Genomic DNA, 16,600 nt, shown 5'->3' on the forward strand with positions numbered 1-16,600 from the left:
GTTTTGTTATAAGGTATCGTATATTTTCGCGTTCTCCAGTATTTTCGTGGGACGTGTTTAGTTGATAAGATCATAGAGTCACTAACAGCATCTCATCATCAGATATCTAAATTCGATTTACATGCAGTCTGTAAAGCTTAAGCAAGCTATCGCAATAGTTCCAATTTAACTTAATAATCGAGCAATAATTGATGTAACATAAACTGTCAGAAAATGTACCTATAATCTACTTACACTACAGTAACTTGTGCGATAAAATATTGGTATAAGGTCCACTCATGGGCACTATGGTCGTCATTTATGTCAATCCGTCAACAGAAACCGACACTATCATTCAATTTTGTCCTTGTGTCCGCACGACCCTTGACAGCTCTTACGATCAGTGACCAACTTTATAGACCTTGTAAGACGATGCAAGACTTGACTAAACAGCAATCAGATGGCCTGATTAGGTTTTTGTTTTTAAACAATTAACTATTTTGAACTATAGTTCACTGTAGTACTAAGCGACATACCAATTCAACAAAGGTCGTGCAAAGGTCCGTAGAGAACTGCTTGCGCTGAGCATCGAGGTTAATTTATCGGACAAAACCGTCTCGTCTAATCCAATAATGAGTTCACCGGAGTGCGATAAAAAGGTTTCGATGAGAAAGCGAGTCATCTAGCTTCGCTCGTAAGACAATCAGTGGAGCTCTCAAAACACAAAGCGGAAAAACACACATCCTGGTAGAAACTGTGTTAATGTTTTTTTTTTTTTTTATTATAAACACTTATGAAAATTTTATGTGTAAATAAATAAAGCATCTTTTCAAATCATACTAACTAGTATGCTCTGTAAGAGGAGTGATTGTGTGTGCTAGCGATGTATTCAGAATTCATATTGTATCACCATACATATCACCGGTGGAATATAGGACACATTTAAGATTCCCATCAAGCAGGAGATGCTTAATCTAACGAATAAAAAGAGCACATCACTTCTCATTGCTCATTTAAGATATAAATAAATTTTCATTGCATTTAAGAACAAAAGTCCATTGAAAGCTGTCACCTGAACATCCATCAGTAAGCACGTGACATTTATAGAGTTAGGCATTATGATGCCCATCTCTAGCTTTATCCTGTATATTTTTTAGCTCAGCTCCAAGACCTGTACAGTTTGCTTAACTATATAAAAGCGACACCTAGCCAGACTTTTGGTTGGGGGGTAAATACAATAAGACCGCTATAGCACATGGTGCTATTTGGAAAGGTTCATTTTCGGCTTTCTTAAGCGATTCCCATCTAAAAGTCGCGTTACGTCTGTCTCATGTATAGACGCGGCCCAAAATACAAGAATCTAGGGTGCATAGCAGGTTAATTCTGACTTTCTACGATGGCCCATAGTTAGGAAGAGGGACGGCTTACAGGCAGTTCTTGTCTGACTGCTCAAACGGTGGTTAGGACACGGTTAGGAGCTAAGGCCGACACCGGTTAAAGCTGCTGTAGAATCTGTGTGGGTGTTCTCACTTACCCCGGACACACAACAAACGGGTGAAAAACAGGGAGTAAGCCGGGAACCGAAGTGCACCCTGTATTTTTTATAGCTCAGCTTACGTGCAAGTGTTTCTCGTCCACACACATTGCTTGTAACTACAGAGCCCTTGCTGCTCCTGTTATTGTTGGCATTGTTGTTGTTTTTGCTGCTGCTGCTGCTGCCGCCATTGTTGTTGTCGTTGTTGTTGCTGCCGCTACTGCTACTGTTATCCTGGTTCATTTAACCACAGGAGGGTGTGGCAGAAAATGATGACGCAGATGGCTGCTCGTTCGTTCCGTTCGTTCGCCTGAAACGATGATACCCACCCTATCTACGGCTCCCAGACTGCTGCTGCTGCTGCTGCGCTCAGCAAAGGATGACAGTAGCATATTTGCAGCGATCTTACCACGATGCGTGCCGCGTGGAGCAGGCATGTCGCGGCAGGCAACAAACAGGGACAACAGGCCAAGAAGATCTAGTTGTTGTGTGCTATTCTAAGCGAGCATGGTATCCCAGCGTAGAATGAGGGACCCGGGCCGAAGGCATCGGCAGCAAACAGGTCGGTCAATAGCTTCGGTACGCGTCGTTTTCTACGTAATCTCCCCTAGGTTGGATATAACTAGCAGGGAGACACACGCTAATCTACTCCTGGACTATTGTTACTAAGATACTAACATCTACCCAAGTTGACTGGATGGGAGCCTGCTTCTGGCTGTTTCTTGAACGCGAACATCAACAAAGCCCATCAGCGCCAAACGAGACGAGAGCTAACTAATGACACGACAGGGAAGGAGAAATGGTCACTTGGGTATAATTGTCGATAACTAGTAGCCATATAGATAGACTCTTAGAGTAAAATAATGTAACGATAGGATTCCCGAAACGTTGTAGAGTTGAGGCCGCCTGCTATCATTTGCTCAGACTGTAGCCCCGTTAAAGAGCTCTTATTAATAATTATAGATGGGTCTATTGAACACACTGGCTGAAGTTTATATATTAATTAAACGTTAATGGCAGAATAGCACTGACAAATTCTATTAAATTACTAGTGGGTAATGCGTCGAACAATAATTATGCATAGTGGGTTTGAACTTAAAAGTCTACTACGCTGGTTTGGGCGTTGTTTCACGGCCTCGTCGAGGGGTCACGCCACTGATATTTATATAGTTCCTTTACATTTTTGAAATATGTCTCATGATCTTAGCTAGCATGGAGTCGTCCTTGTTTCGGCGATGTCGTTTGCGGCACGAAGTATGTAACAAATAATCATAAATAATTACGTGTACACTGTGACGATAGCTGAAACGGTTTTGATGTCATCTTCAGCCGTCTGTTCCGACGCTCCTAGCAAAATCTATTGCAAGGCTTGCCCACATCTTACGGTTTCGCTTTTAATATGTGCATATCAGTTCGAAATTGAGACTATTAAAAATATAAATCGATGGAGCCATTTTGCACAGCATTGAGCTTTTCTGATCAAAACAAAACTCAACCTATCGAAATGAAGAATAATAGAAATCATAATTACATTTAATGATAGCGCTAGTAAGCGAGCAATCGATATAGGGCACGACGAATATTGAACAATACCAACCGGCTTGGGCTTCGGGCAAAATCGTTCTCAGCTCTCTGTATCTAGTATATGCCTGTATGGGTCACGTCTTGTTTTTTAATTATCGATTCTTCTCGAGGTGGATATCTTCTGTTTTCTTTTTTCTTCTAACGTGTAATGCTCACTTTTCTTTTGTCGATTTCTGTCCGGCGTCCCTGTTAGGTTGCTTTAACTTTTTTTTGTCCTGCTTGTCCATTGTCTCGCTGCCCCGTGCTCGAGGTATTTTTTGTTTTCGGCTTTATCTACCATGCAGTTTTACAACGAATTAGATTATATGAAATTTTTACGAAGACGATCAGAATAAGCTTCTCATGTTCAAGGGGTCAATTATTGTTGCTATTGTCAATGTTTAGCGGCTCGACGGCAATAACAGCAGCATCAATTGTTACTACCGTCCTGTTTGAAAGACTGCGTAAATCTGCACGCTGCCTTTCAGTACTGCAGACAATCCATGATTCCGTGACGTTTACAATGAAATCACGTCTCAGAATTTGTGTTTAAGGGTACGTACAAATTGATCTTATGTATATAACAGTAATAATATTGTATCTGTAAATCATAACTTGTAATATTCTCACTAATGCCTGTGCAGGTGTACTGTCACAATGGAAAAATTCGAGGGGGTACGGCTTCTGCAGCTGATATTACCGGTCTCCTTTTGCATCAATTTGATCATAGGCAGCCTACTTTTGTTAAGAATACCTACCATCATTAATTACTGTTATAGAATTACTAAAATTGTTTGTCTTCAGAACACCTAGTTTATTGAAATCCAGCATATACTAAAGCTAAATTTTAACTTTTACTTGCATGACCGTTTCTTGATCAGCGTTTTGTGATTGCTTATGCTTTCGGGCAAAGGTACTTCCATGAACTACAATATTGTGTGTAAAAGTTAGTACTGTCACTTATGTAAGAAATGCAACAGCTTGTATCAATGCAACAAATTAGCTCACTCAGTAATTTTTCGTAATCAGTCTTCATAATGACTTACAAGTCGTATTTCAATGCCGAGCTCTCTTCGCGTGCGGGCAATTATATCGTTAAATGCCTCTTACCATGTGGTTTAATCAATGAATGTCTTTTTCTAAGGGGAAGCAACGCATGCAACATGCAGAGCTTCACTCCACGACGGCGTCTTAAATGGGCCAGCTTGTAGCACGGCGGACAAAGCACTAACAAATTTCACAACAGACGTTTCTCACTAAATTCTACTTCATCTTTTATGATCTATGCTTGAGTGAGCGAATATCGAGCCAATATACTGTTCCGCGATTTGTTCTATACATTCAGTAGGTAAAAAGCCGACCCTTTTTACCTACTGAATAAAAAATTATTCTGAAAAAATTTCTGAGCACATCCACTGACGCTGACCGAAGTGCGTGCTTCGAAATACATGTTTTATGTAAACTAGTTGTTTTTGTAGGCTTCGAGGATAAAGATAAGAATCAATATCAATAGTACGAAGAACGAGAGAACACATAAATAGTAAAAAGCCGCTTATGTCTAGTTTGTTCTATATCAGAAAACTGAAGCAATGTCTTCGTAATTTAAATAGGTCTATAATCTGTACTTATATCAAGAACTACGACCTGGAATACGGAGTCTTTAACTGGCGAAACCAATGATCGAAGGGGAAGCAGTAAGTTTATGGAATTAAATTGCAGCTTTAAGGTAGACATATGAGAGTAAGGTGTACACCTCCTTTTCAGCTATATAACATGGGTATGAGATTGGTGGCGATCGAGGAGCATGATTTCGCAAGTACACTCATTATCTTAGAAAACTCGTTCATTTTAAGTTGAATTTCAGCTAGAACAGAAAAACAAGATAAACCTTGATAATCCATGCTTAGTGGTTGTAATTACGATCGCGCTCACCCGATGGGTACATTCTTGAGTCAACTATAGACTCCAACTGTATTACTACATAACTCTTTCGAACCTTTGATTTTCTCAAGAAGCACGGAAAAGCTAATTGAGGGTACACAAAGCAGACATTGATAATTCACTTTCCCGAGGCTGTTCCTCTAAACGCTTTCTCGTTCTTCAGGGAAAAAGGACCATTTAAGTAAGCGGTCTCTTCCATCAAGTTCTTCTTATTCTACTTTCGATTCTCTTAGGGCTCACTTAGAGAGCAATAGTCAGGCCAATTAGCAGTGGAAAACAGTGTCTCATTGGAAAAAGCCGAATAGAGTTCAACGGGACGGTCGCGAGAAACAACGCAAAACTACTCGGCGCACAACTACAGAGGTCTCTAAGCAAACCCCGTTCGTTCTGTGACAGTATGTGCCCACGATATATTATGACAAGCGACGCCCGTTGCCGAAATCCTATAGATAGAGTCACAGGTAGGCTTCTGGCATTCGTCCTCGCTCGACAAGGAAAGTAATATGGAGAAGAACACTGTTACTATTAATCATCAGGTCCTATTAATGGCTGGCCAGAGACGACGAAGGGATAGTAAGCACGCAATGGCAAAGGATTGGTAATTAGTTTGAAAGCTTCGGCGAGCAGATTTCCTGTGACGGCTGTTTTTCGTGTAACGTGTCATATCGCCAAGCAACGTAGAAGGGAACAGATTTGATATGAAAGACAGAAGAGCAAAAAATGCTTTGCTAAATTTTCTCATTTACGCCTGTCCTACGCGGTCTCAGGCCAATACAGTATTGTTAGCATAATTAAAATAACGTACGTCATATTACTAGGTTATTTGTATGTGACTAGTACTATATTCATTCTGTTCTATATTTTTCTTTAATAGCAGACGACAGTATGATTTTTTTAGGCTTTGAATAGACCCACGTGGGTGTCTCGCAGCACTAGCAGAATCTGCAGTAGGCCAGTTCTCTCCGAGCATTCCTTCCGTGGCAGAATAAATCATATTGTCAAACAGTGGAAGCGCCCTGCGCTGAGAAAGGTTACCAGCTAACACTTACTAGCTAGATCCCACTTACTGCACGCCACTTAAACATGCCTGTGTATTTTATTTCGACAGGTGTCAAAAGGGTCGTGACGTGGTCTTCAGCAGATCCTCAGTCTACAAAACCCAAAAAGCTAAGCATAAACGCTTTCTAAGGTTAGACAGATCACAGTAGCTCATACGTGTCCCGCTTTAACCATCGGCGTATTACCGATGAGAGCACTCAGCCCATATGATAAAAGCAACGCTAAAATCACTTTGATTTCATCATTTTCATCGAGCTACCGTGAAGGTTGTGCACTACGATACTGAGGTGCTGGGTAAACCTAAGAGTATTGTTCGCGATCTGACATGAATCAATTTTACTCGCTCTATTCTTGGAACCGTGAAGCCAGCCATGGTCAAGCAAACGTGATTCCGATCGCTAACGATGTCTGAAAGAAAGGACAAGATCAGACAATCTCGTAACAAGAGAGAAGCTCTTAGGTAAAGGGTGAAAAATGCCGCCACTATTATAAACTCCTTTGAGCAACTTGTTCTAGCTATAACAAGCAGGTCTTTGAGAGTATGGCAACAGGAATAGGTGCCTCAAACGAACGGAACGGCATAGCCAGCAACGACCATTATTGCGCCCATACTGGGTGCATCTATAACAAGCCAATACTCATCATTACAATCGGCTAGCATCTGGTATGTTGCTCAAGTTTGGTCCACAAGAATGAAATAGTTATTAAAGGACTACTCCTAATATAGCAGTAATATGTAATCAGGTGTTAACACCAATTAGACTGGTTAAATATGGGCACCTATCACAAATTTAATTTTTTTGCACAGTCACTTTTAAAACGGCGACGAGCTTATTTTGTCATGGATGTCTGGTACGAAAGAAGCTCAGACCCTGGTTGTATGAACTTGTCGAAAACACTGACGACTTTTTTCAAGTGCTTAGGTGCCTTGCTGAAATCGTCCATATGGTTAGTATCGATTTTGACCTTATGCGAATACATGTGCACAGATTTAATTATATGCAGATGATAAACGACAAACTTAATTCGTTCCAGCCGAAATTGGCCTGGTGTAGGCCAACTATTTTTTCTTCATTCTAGTCAGAAAAAATAGGTGTTCGCACGGCTTTTCCTGCTTTGTAAAGAACTTCCATAGGCGAACTTGTCGCGGAGGGTATCTTGTCAGTTCGATCGCTCACCCTCCAGTTGTTTTGCAGTCGGTTTTGCACACATTGTGGGAAAAAAAGAAACAAAAAAAAAAAAAATATATATATATATAATGAGAGAGAGAGAGAGAGAGAGAGGGGGTGAGAGAGGAAGGGCTATTCTTTTAACTTTTATATTGTGTGGTAAAAATGAGAGTAAACGCTACGCGTTGCTCGATGGCCGCTCAGTGGCCGATTGCGCAATCGCTTTGTATGGAGACGATAGGACCGCCACCTCTAACCCCTTCCCAAAGAAGAACCAAATGCGACAGTAGCGGGTTGTTCATATCAAACCCATTGTTGCTAGAAGCGATTCGCTGTCGAAGCAGCGAACTTTCTCGTAAGTTTGAAGGTCGATGGGAGAGAAGCGCTTGTAGAGACTAAGGTATAGAATATCGATTCGTTCTGTGCCGCCGTCATTGCAATGGGGTTTAGGGGGTACTTACAACGATTGCGAGAGGCTAACAGGATGTTACGAACTCTTATGTAACAACACTTCCGGTGAGGTAAATCAGATGATCGAGCGACAGAATGTCTAAGTTATGTATGAACAGTTCGATGAGCAATGGTAAAGCTACAACAAAAAGCTCGCTACGCTCTACCTTTTCATGTGAAAAGTTCGCCCGGTCTATGCAAACTTTAATATCGAATGATACGTGACGCTCACAAAAAGAATACACTGCAATAAAGGACTTCTTCACGTCTAGGTGCCTCAGATGAAGCTGAATAAAAATCAGCGAACATGGATGAAGTGGGTCGCGTCTGATTACGCCAAAGATCGATTTAAAAAAATGATATGTAGCAAATAAGATGATTTTCACTACCGATCATTTAGACATAATCTGTATAGGAAGAAAAGTCAGATACAAATGAAAAGCTAGGCAAAGTGAATATTAACAAGCGGTACACTAGACGCAAAAAGTAAACGCTTAATACAAACATGACCCGGGTCACTAAGGTATACATTTTTTAAAGTAAGGCCTTTTTTTCAATATTTCAGGTGCAAGAATCTATCAGATTACAACAACGATGCGTAAATGTATAGCAAACCAACCAATCCCCATCTTCATACATTATAGTACTAGGTAGATTACGTAAAGCCGTCTAAGTGAACACGAGAACTAAGACAATACTGGCCTACGACAATTGACTAATGGCGTTCTTTTGACGATTATCGCTTACTTTCTTGTAAGAATTACATAATTTCGTGTTTTATAAGAACAGCGTGCTCATGGAAGTGTGTTAAAAGGTGACAGTTACAAGTTAGTATTTAGACATTTTTAAAAGGGGGCCGATTTGTGGTTTGACCTTGGCCGTGATCCCGTTTTTCTTCGACGCATAACTGCTAGCTCTTGCATTCGATTCAGCCGTCCTGCTTTCGTCAACTGCCGCGCTTCGACTACATAGTACGGCAGTAACTGCTCGGATCCTTCGTTCCGAGATCGATTAATTCTGTTGAGCGCCTGTTCCCAAAAAGGGACCTGACAGGTTGCCTTACCGGTTGAATGTCCTACTCGTTGATGTTTGGCGTATCCTAAAAAACAACTGATACACCTTACAAATGCGCCATACAAATGCGTATACACTATGCGACCTTGAACACCCTTTCAGACCGATTATGTGAACGACCGGCTTTCACCGATCCGAATTCAAATCAGAAAAAAGATCCAGGTGGAGACTGACAAAAATTACACAGGCAGATGACAACAGCGCTCGGTTAATGCACTCAAGTTATCAGGTTCCGATTTCTTTCATCGTGTAAAAGAATTACAAATTAATAATTTTTGTTTTTTTCCTCTGCGAGCGTGTGAAATTAACACTGGTCTTTAAAAAATATTCTTATATAATAAATAAAGATTCTTGAAGAAAGCTTTGTATGTCTAGGCAGCTGGTTAGAAGTAGATCCACAATAAACTGAAAAGGAGTGTTCTTGCTAGCCACTACATGGCGGGGTCTTGTGTGATTTGTACAGCTGTGTACCAGGTAAAATGCAGTTTTCGAAAAATACGAACGATTTTTATGTGCTAGTCGAGAATTTATTTTCGTTTTAACTTTTTTTTGCATGTAACATATTTGTAGATAACGTTTATGCCTAGCAATACCGCCTGACACATGGTTACCAGCAAAAAGTTACTTGCGTATTAAAGAATATGCCGAACGTGTGTGTTAGAACCTGAATTGAAGTCGTAATCGCGGCGAGTGGGGATTATATTAAACAAACATAACCGTCAGGTATGAAACTTTTAGCTTATTTGAAAAGTTGAATTATCTCTTGTTGTTTAGGTAGAACAAGAGACGAACAAAAGATGCGCCATCTTTTAGATTTGATTATTCGAAGGAAAGCATACCATTCGATGAGAAAAACAAATCTTGGAAAAAGTTCGTACCAAAAATGTAGCTTAGTCCAGCTAGAACTTTTGCAGGTATACGTCTAACAAAGACATCTCAAAAAACGACTTCATAAACGGGTTCCATGTTAGACAGGCACGACCCGCGTTCATAAGCAACGTAGGTCGACTGGGGTTGGCTTTAAAAGGTCAACGCTAGGCTTTGCTTTACTCGTCGTATGCGAAGGGGTGATCTGTACATCTATGAACATTTGCATTGAGCCTTCATATGCGTTTCCACAAAAGTGATATGGCCCCCACGACAAAGGTAGTGGCTGTCATCATCATCATCTTGTCAAACAGTTACCTTCAGTTTGTACTACAATTGAGCCCCTTTCTGTGTAGACTTGAATGTTAACAAAATGATACTATTTGGTTAGGCGAACAAGATTTTCCGCCAATGCTAGCCTACTGTGCCGGCCTCGGTGAAGTGGAACTTCTTGAGGTGTACATCACCGCTCCTTCAGTAAGATAATGATCACCATTATGAGACAAGCAAGCATCAAACACTTACATGAAGTGATGTACGAAGACTGGAGCACTTTCTAATCCTTGCTTCTGCAACAATTGACGGTACACTCAGTTCGAAACTTGAAATCTCTCACTAATCATTCCCAAATCAAAAAACGATAGTTTTTTTTTTTTTGCATCAAAAACTCAGATTTACCAAACGTGGCTTTTGAAGCCATTTTAAGGAGAGTCAAGTGTTTTGGATCGAAAACCTGTTAAGGATCTTCCGCTTTGCTTCAGGAAAACTTTCTTCGGGCGTTCCAGAAGGTGCATGAAAACTGCAAATAATGTAGATTGTGAATTTTTTGGGAAAAAAAGAAAGCTTGGTGAGGGTTTCTCCAGCGTGGAAAGTTTGGATAATGGCTAATTTTCATTTGAATTGCGAAAATGACGGCCTATTATTCACCACGACGAGTGTTAAGCTTTGTTTGGCAAGAACTGGTATTTGGTTATTACCAGGTATACCGAACGAGTCCACGCTCATACTACGAGCAGCCAACCAAAGCTTGTTTCCCAATTCAAGCGCGTCACCTTGTAGGAAGTAGCAGCACCTTGAATAAAGTTAGGTGTATGTTCAGCTAGCTAAAAGCGCACATCAACTTCGTGTTGGTTAACTTATTTTTCGATGTAGGGAATCAAATCCGCTAAATTGGTCACGAGTGGTAAAATAAAAACATATTTGATTTCTATTAAGAAATGTGCCAAATTAGTAAACACAGCCTGTATTTGTATTTGTCTTCTGATTATTCTGCTCGCGTCTTTTTCTCAGCGGTGTACTGACACATTCATAACTTAATGCTAAAATTTCGTATTTTTTAGACTATCTGCGGCCATTTGTAATGTGTACACTCTGGAGAACATTCGAAGTTGTCATGTGGAAAAAGAAGAAGAAGCAGAGCTCGAAACGTTAAAAAGTTAATTGTGCTCTGGAGCTAAAAGCAGTATTACCTGCAGACCTGGAAAGCAAACCTGTATTTCTTTTCCTACTAACGAGGTTCGTTTTATCATTACAATTATATATAACTTACCCGTTAGTTTCGTGATCGATTTCAACGCGAGAGCGTGATTTACTAGAAGCTTTTTTTTTTAGAAGAATTTACTAGCGCACTGAAAGTGTACATGTGTTTAGTCTGATGGTACCATTTTTCTAATTACATTCCGAAAATTGTTCCACCCTGTTAAGCTTATGGTTGAATCTCACTCGAAATAAACAACTAATTGGGTCTCGATGTCAATATCCAGCATCAATTCCTAGAGTAAACAATTGAGACAAAAGTTCTATTTAAGCTTAAGCTCAGTTTTTAATGACAAGTCATCGCACGCTATGATTATATGACCATATGGTAGCTAAAAACCAGCTTGTAAAATTGCTTTATTTTTGTACTCTCGAACTCTCCTATCCTGTAAATAATCATCAGATCGATTGACGTCATGGAGTTGCCAGAAAAATCTTTTCAGACCGTTTCCGCCGTTAACAGGCACATCGAAAACCTAAAAAAATGTGGAAACTTCACGTGCAGGCCTGTCGTGTCATATCCCCGAAAAATTCAAAGTTCGCGCTATAATCCGTATCAGACAGGTGTAAAGCGCTACGAAGCCAATGGCTACGGAGTCTATAGGAAGACAATCCTCCCCGACGGACTTACGGCGCAACTGGCATTACGTTCAAGGAGAGGCCGTCCGCGCAAAAACTTGGCTGTATCAGACGGCTGTGTGATGCAGGGCAAAATATGCCAAAACCAGTATACGCCGTACACCGACTCGTCGAAGTTATCGTTTTCACAACATCAAGTTGCAAAAAGTCAGAAAACCGATAAAGATTCGAGTCCCTTTGCAAACGTTCAAGTTAAAACAGTTTGCTCGTCGGAGTGCAGCGACCAAAGTTTCGTGACAAAAGATACCTCGCCGAGCGTGATCCTTAATTTTGCTTGCCAGATTGTTCCGAAGGACGAAATAGGGCTTAAGCATAAAGTGGATTGGAATAGGAGCGGGTCTCGATAGCATAGTGACCCCATAACAAGTGATACTGGTGATTGCAGTGAGTTATGAGCAATGATTCAGCTACAGAGCAGCGTGGATAGCCACGTTTAATAGTACTGGCTACCTTCAGTACTATACAATTATTTTCACAGTCGCCAATACGCATACTATATTACATGCACTATGAGTGGTTATACACATGTATAGCGCATCGATTCAGCCAGTCGGGACGTTCGAGTGGCACTAAAACCAGCCTCTCCCCTATAGACAGTCCTTCTTAACGAAAAAAAAAAGGTATCTTTTAATTATGCATATTGAGGGGAGCAAAATCCACGAAAAGACTCTGCTGTACACACACCAAACAATTACAAAGATACACCTCCCAAGACGACCTGAGGCCAAAAATGCACTCTAAATCAGAAAGATAGTCTCAAACTAGGCAGATCGATTTGGTCAGGAGAATACATTAAAAAAAAAAATGAACCATACAAGACAAGCTGATCTTGGCCCGTACAGCGGGATATTGTTAGTAGCGTTTATCTATGTGCTTAATTGTTGTCATAACAATAATTAACTGTACACAGATTAGCAAAGAAGATTTCACCGATCTTACCATAGAAGAGGACGTGTAGCGGGTGTCCTGCAGTATAGTAAATTGACGTGTAGCAAACAGGGTAGCTCGGTCCTATGGCCTTCATTAATGTAACAATATGCGCTGAAATATGCAGCGAGAGCTGTGTGCTGATTTCCCCGGTAAGTAGTACTATTACGTTATTCGTAGACCCGCGTACGTAATGTTGAAAATCGCACTGCTTGTCAACGACAACCAGTAGGAACTAGCCATAATTCTTCAACGAAGCATCGCCCTATCTTCGTTCGCGTGCCTGCGTACGACATACCTAGTTACACTGATTTAGCGTGGTACGAAGTGTGCAATACTTTTACTTGAATCACAATCGTTTCTGACTTCCAGTAACGGCGACCATCTTGAAAATCTCTTAATGATACATCTGCATGTCATATATGGCCGTAAGTATACTAGCTAACCGACATTCAGGGAACTGGACAGGTGTAGTCGTCGATTTCGAAACTGAGAATTTGTGCCAAGTACCTGAGGACGTCACCCGAGACCAAAATAACATTGAATTGCCGAGGTTTCTCTATACAGATAACTATATATAATTTAGGCTATAAATTGCTTTTCGGTGGAAGACAAAATGGATCTATTAGCCGATTGATTGCCAAGGGTTATTCTTTGAAAAATCGATATGTATTCCTACGCTGCAGAACTTCTCAACTACAATCTAGCCGCCACACATACTTCCATGTAAATGACACACAAATAAATCCATTCCATTTCTGTTACCTTTGCAGTGTGTTACCTTTAGGTTAAATTATCGTGAATATCATAAGTTACATCGTATAATTATAAAATGGATACTACGAACGCTCGCTGCAAGGTACCGGCGTAGATTATCGATAACAATTTGTAGAATGATAAGTATCACCTATACAGGTTGGCGAGCGTAAGACAACGTGAAAAAAGGCAGCAGGCGTTAGTTAAGGCGCATATGTTGTAAACTTTGTTAGCCAATTGTGTGCGCTTACGAAAAAATATCAAGCTAGTAAAAATAACCCATATATTCACCTCTATAGAGTGTGCATATATCAGTTTAAAGGTTTTGACGGGTATAAGAAGTTGTCGATCGAGTTCGAAGCTACGCGACAAAGGTGATCCCCTAAAAATGTGCCGCTGTTGTAGGTATGCAGATGCTGCTGGGAATAGTAGACACCCGGCAATGTTATTGTTTGTCGTAGAACTGTTATTCTTTACGATCGTACTCATTTAATATAACCACCATCCACCGCGATCACAGCTTCGATGCAGGACCTACATCAGTAAGTTGTCGTTTTTAAAATATTCATCCTTTAATCTGTAGAGAATAATCATTGTCAGTCAAGCGATGTGGGTAAAAGTAAATAAATTCTAACGCATCGCTTAAATACTCTACATTCAGAAAAATCCCGCAGCATCTGCATGGAGGATTCTTCGACTTGTTCCGTGAGGGACTTTTTCGATGCTTCATAAGTCGAATGATTACTGGTGATTATGTAGACTATTGATTTCAGGCAAATAGAAATCTATTTGGAAAAGAAGAAAAATATTTGGTCTAATGGGAGTTCGTCCGGCGCGGAAGGATTTGATAATAGCTGATCTTTACTCAGACGCCTTGTTTGCCAGAATAAGTTGGCTTTTTTGTTTTGAAAATAACTGCCTCTTGTCTACTGTTAGAGGTAGCGGAACAACGAACTTGCGTTACGACAGGAAACGGCACATCAAAGCTTTCCCAGTTGGAGCACTCGTTTTCACAGCTGCTAGCGTGTACCGTGAACAAAATAATAAAATAAGTTGGCCTTCGCAGCCAGCATTAGGCCAACGAGTAATATGTTATTAGAAAGGTGCCTATGGGTAAGTGTAGCAGGATAAGTTAAGCTGTCTAGGTAAGTGCTATCCAAAGGTCATCAACATACTGGCGAACTTTTTTCCCGACCCACTTAATGCTCTAACGAAAGCGTAAAAAAGCTAAAATTTATTAGGTATCTCATGGCCTACTGTCCGGCACCTTTTACTTCGCATTGGCCATTTGATTTACGCTAGATCGACAACCACAATGCAAATTCGTTCAAGAACATGGCTTGTTAGGTTTCACAAAAAAAAAAAAACAGAAGTTATTCCGCTACATTCTGAAGCAGGGTCCTCTGCCGATCCACTCGACGGATACATGATCAGGCTTCAGGTAACGCAAAGCGGTTACCTATGGCTCCTTCGCAAAGTGGACCTATGTGCTCTTCAAGAGGGCGGGTGCTTCAACAAAAAAAAACGTCAATAACAACAGTAATGATACACTTGAAAATCTTTTCTGGTAATTTGCATATACGCTTTCGATAAATCAGTAAATAATCCATGATTAGTTTTTATGTAGTTCTTTAACTAGCCAAATACGTATATTTGCTGATCTAATAAATATTTCCCTACTTTGTACCTTTTTGTCATCTGCTATGATTGTCACGTGCCAATAGCCTGGCTAAGGAAGAAGTTAGTTTACAAATCAAGCAGCGTATTTGATGGACTTACATTTGGAACCAGGCGTTCGAGGTGATGGACGTGTCATTGTGAGACGTTGCAAAAAAGGTCGTTTGTGGTTTCTATTCTAAAGGTGCGTTCGTGAGCTTAGCATCGTTGTCTTCATCACGTGCCGTCGTAGCTGTGCTGTTTTCCATTTAATGCTAATTCTGTATTTGACCGTTATGGGTTAACAATTTATAGCAGAGCTATATTTCTTAACTTTGTAATTTCCTATTCTGTGAATTGTAGTTACCTCTGCTGATGTAATGGAGTTCGCGGGCAAAAATGTGCGCGTGATTTCCCTTGACCGGCGCATTCGGGAGTTAAAAGACTCTGGAAAGTACACATGTAGGCCTGTCGTGTCACATCTGCGGAAAATTCAAAACCCCCGCTATAATCCATATCAGACAGGCGTAAAGCGCTATGAAATCAATGGTAATGGAATGTATAACAATACGGTTCCTCCTGGTGGATTTACGGTGCAACTGGAGTTGCTCTCAAAGAAAGGCCGTCCGCGAAAGAACCCCGTTGCATCAAACAACTTTGCAATTAAGGCTGAAAAACCTAAGGACAAATCCACACCTCCAAAGCCATCGGCACCAAGCATTCAACCTGCAAAATGCCAGAAAACCAATCAAATTGCGAGTCCGTTTGCAAACGTACGCGTTCAGACAGTTTACATGTCAGAATTCCCATCGGAAACAGATGACAAAGTAATCTCGACAGAGGTTAATCCGCCTAGTGAAACCTCTTTGCCAGAATGCAATCCGCTTAAAGCGATTGTATCCACAGAAGACGACTCGCGTCGCGAGATCTTCTTGGCAGAAGACAATCTATTTAGTGAAATCTGCTTTACAGAATACAAACTGGCCAGCGAAATTTCCTTGCCAGGATACAACCTGGCCGAACAGATCTCCTTGCCAGAGTACAAGCCGGCCAGCGAAACCTCCTTGCCAGGATACAACCGGCCGAACAGATCTCCTTGCCAGAGTACAACCGGCCAGCGGAACCTCCTTGCCAGGATACAACCCGGCCAGCGAAACCTCCTTGCCAGGATACAACCCGGCCACGAAACCTCCTTGCCAGGATACAACCCGGCCAGCGAAACCTCCTTGCCAGGATACAACCCGGCCAGCGAAACCTCCTTGCCAGGATACAACCCGGCCAGCGAACTCCTTGCCAGGATACAACCCGGCCGAACGACTCCTTGCCAGGATACAACCCGGCCGAACAGACTCCTTGCCAGGATACAACCCGGCCAGCGAAACCTCCTTGCCAGGATACAACCCGGCCAGCGAAACCTCCTTGCCAGGATACAACCCGGCCAGCGAAACCT

The 16,600-nt window shown here is 41.2% G+C and overlaps 1 long non-coding RNA gene across 1 annotated transcript; it reads left to right on the forward strand.

Annotated features, from left to right (window-relative positions):
- The first annotated feature begins 8,311 nt into the window (after positions 1-8,311).
- Positions 8,312-13,479, forward strand: LOC111252927 (uncharacterized). Its single transcript, XR_002674412.2, has 3 exons — positions 8,312-8,448; positions 10,977-11,151; positions 11,576-13,479. It is a non-coding gene; the product is annotated as an uncharacterized LOC111252927 (long non-coding RNA).
- Positions 13,480-16,600: the final 3,121 nt, after the last annotated feature.

This window comes from Varroa destructor, unplaced genomic scaffold (genome assembly GCF_002443255.2).
Source record: "Varroa destructor unplaced genomic scaffold, Vdes_3.0 BEIS01000006.1, whole genome shotgun sequence".
NCBI classification, from domain to species: domain Eukaryota; kingdom Metazoa; phylum Arthropoda; class Arachnida; order Mesostigmata; family Varroidae; genus Varroa; species Varroa destructor.